Below are 3,804 nucleotides of genomic sequence, written 5' to 3' on the forward strand. Positions count from 1 at the left end.
TTGTTTTTATCTGAGTTTCTCAACGATTTGTGGTTTAGTTTCATTTATATCAGAGGTTGTGTATGTTTGTGTATATTTATTTTTATCTGAGTTTCTCAACATTCTGTAAAAAGAAGGCACATTTTAGAATAAAAATAACAGACATGTAATAGAATTTGAGTTAGGAAGTTGGCCTTTTTTTCATCTTCTCTTTGATCAGTTCTTACATGATGTTCAGGGTGTGCATATTTATGAGCAGTTACATATTAAATTGTATAGTACTATCACACAATGATGAATGATTGTTTCTCTATAATATCTTATAAATTGTGAGGCATGAAAATTGTCATATACTATTGATAGTAAGTACCATATTAATTTGTATTTTGTACTTAAATTGTTCAAATGCAAACTTTGTTCATCTCACTAAGTATGAAAAAAGATAGAAGCTCTTATAGATCCAATTTATACTGATAAACCAACCAACCTAATTTGTTTAACTCTCATGGACAATCTAAGTTGTTGATCTGAAGAGATTCTCATCATTGAGTTTGATGAAATTTGTAATAAATTGGTCTCAGACATATTAAAATTGTTGCATACATTGTGTAGGGTTGCTTGAAATTAAAGGCAAAGAAAATAATGTAATGCTGATTTTAGAAAAAATTAAAGGCTAGAAGTGTATGTTCTCCTGCTACTGAGATTGATATTAGGGGTTATATGGTATGCCAGAAATTTTATACTGACTCAAATAATACCCACGGTACATGATCTGCATGTTTAGTGTACCACAATGAGAGCCTCTGTTTAATAATTGGATAGGTAGTTAGAACTAAGTTTTTTATCTATATAATTGGTATTTAGTTAGAACTAAGTTTTTTATCTATATAATTTTGATTTCCATGTTGTATCTATCTTTGCAGTATGTCTACCGAGCAAGCCTCTGTTGGGCAAGATCAAGTTCCCAATGCCTCTAATGTGGGTGAATCACACTCAATTCCAATGAATGTAGATGTTCCTTCGATTCAAGATGAAACTCATTGTTCAAGTCCAAATGATGTTGAAGAAGTTCAACCACAACAAAGATCATTTGTTGGGAATCATTTTAAGAGGCATAGGGAAGATGGAAAGTGGAAAGCGGCTTGCAATTATTGTGGCAAGCGACTATTGGGAGATCCAAGTCAAGGAACAAAACACTTGCATAATCACTTTAAAAGTTGTCTACGTCGTACAAATTCAGATATAAATCAAGCACTTCTTAAAACTGCAAAAAACGGTACTAAATCATTGTTGGTTGGTTCGTATGCATTCAACCAAGAGGCTGCAAGGTTGATATTGTAGTAGATGGTGATGCATTATTTTCAATTCCTATTGATGATGATATATTTATAGTGGGATGGGCTATAGACACTTATGTTACTTATCCAATAAATCTTATAGTTGTAGATTCTAAGGTAGGCCAATATAATTTTCAATACATTAACTACTCATGGTTATTATATTTATTAATTGATCTATAATTAACTTGTTGACTTAAAATTTTCAGGTACATGAACACTCTGGAGGAATGAAAAACATACAAAAGGCTCCATGACATCCCCTCCTAGAGAAGAAGACGTTCATGTACCGAAAAAGGCCAAAGTGGTGAGGTCTAAACCTTCCAACAAAGTAGTCAGCCACTGAGGAGAATTAAAGGATCTGAGGTGGATGCAAGCTTCTAGAAGATCAAATTTTGTACTTTTATGAAGAAGCATGTAGAAAGAAAATGAGTTGATTTTATACTTCTAATATCAATTCCTGATAAAGTCTTTGGGTACCAAAGAATTCATCAAAAATTAAGAAGTGAAAGAAGCATATGAACATGACTCGGTAAGTTCATATGTTATATGCGTATATATGAGGTGATTTATTTTTTCTTAACTTTTCACTTTTTCATTTCATCATTAGTTTCATATGCTTATATATAATTGGTGTTATATATTTTGTACTTGTACTAAATTTTGAGAAAGATCAAAAGCCTATCATGTTCTTGTCCCCACAAAGAACTTCTTTGTTGATTAGTAACCCCAATGTAAAAACAAAAAAAGGAGGGGGAACCCAAATTATATTGCTTATTTGTTTATCGAATATAGATATAAGGATTTATTTCTTGCACAATTTAGTATCTGGTGAGCTTCTTTGTATGTATAATTTATTTGTCTATAGTATAAGTTATGCTTAACATTTTCTAATCGTATGCATATCTTTTGTAGGCTCATTGGATTTTGATCGTCATAAAACATATTGAAGAACAAATATACAATTTGGATTCTTTGGTCCATGGCAATGTAAACAAGTATCCTGTTATGAAGGAAATGTTCACTAGATAAGTGGACTCAAGTACTATCTTATATTTCAATATCATTTAGATTACAACTAATTAAGTACTTTATGTTTTTAGGGGAATCCAAATTTATAGAACCCATGTTCGTTCTAAATCTACATCAAATAATATCAAATGGACTCAAATAAAGAGGTATTTTCATAAAATCTCAAACAATTATGTGTACTAGTCATATTTCAAGTAACGGTAATTATATGTAAATTTGTTTTTAATTGTAGTGCCTCTGCCAAAACAACAAAAATGATTGTGGCTATTATGTGTTGTATTTCGTGATGGAGATCATTAAGCAAGAGTCACCCTCATGTGAAGAGAAAGTGAATACCATGACTTTGATTTCAAAAAATCAAAGTCGGTTTGCAATTACAACTGATATGTGGACTGCTAGTAACCAAAACAAAGGCTATATGGCTGTCATGACACACTTTATTGATGACTCATGGGTTCTACGAAATCGACTTGTGAGGTATCAATGCTAAACTTTATTAACATTCTGACAATGTTTATTATTTTTGTATAGTTTTTGTGACATTGTTGCTTTAATTTTCGATAAATGGTAGGTTCATATATGTGCCTGCTCCTCATACTAGTGAAGCTCTTAGTGACTGCTTGTATGATTGCCTATTGGATTGGAACCTAGATAGAAAGTTGTCTACTCTGACTATTGGTAATTGCACTACAAATGATAGAATGATTGAGTGCATGTTGTGTAAGATTTCACCTAGATCGTTTATTTTGGGTGGGCAGTTATTTCACATGCGTTGTTCTGCTCATATACTAAATTTGATTGTGAAGGATGGGTTGTCCGTTATCTCTAGTGCAATAGAGAGGGTTAGAGATAGTGTTAGCTTTTGGACGGCAACTCCAAAAAGAGAGGAAAAATTTGAGGAGACGTGTGAACATTTAAGCATTCGATATGATAAAAAGTTAGAACTTGATTGCAAGACTAGATGGAATTCTACATTCTTGATGCTTCATGTGGCACTAATATATAGAGATGTCTTCCAAAGATTATCACTAAGAGAAAGTCAATATAAAACATTGCCGAGTGAAGATGAATGGGAGATGACCAATGAAATTTGTCAAAGGTTGAAGTTATTTTATAATGTGACATTAGTGTTTTCTGGTACTTTGTATCCAACTGCAAATGTCCTTTTTCCAAAAGTTTGTGAAATTAAATTGGCATTACTTGACTGGCTTCAATCTACTCACCTTGTTATTCAACAAATGGCTGAAGCAATGTATGTCAAATTTGATAAGTATTGGGGTGATATAGGTGCTTTGATGGTTGTTGGTGCTGTGTTAGATCCTAGATACAAACTATGTTTTTTAGAATTTTTTTATCCCATAATTTATGGAGAACAACATGTTTCTGAAATGAACAAGGTGAAAGGTATTTGTGAAGAGTTGGTAAAAGAGTATGAGATTAAAATGAAGGGTAAAGA

This window comes from Lupinus angustifolius, chromosome LG01 (genome assembly GCF_001865875.1).
Source record: "Lupinus angustifolius cultivar Tanjil chromosome LG01, LupAngTanjil_v1.0, whole genome shotgun sequence".
NCBI classification, from domain to species: Eukaryota; Viridiplantae; Streptophyta; class Magnoliopsida; order Fabales; family Fabaceae; genus Lupinus; species Lupinus angustifolius.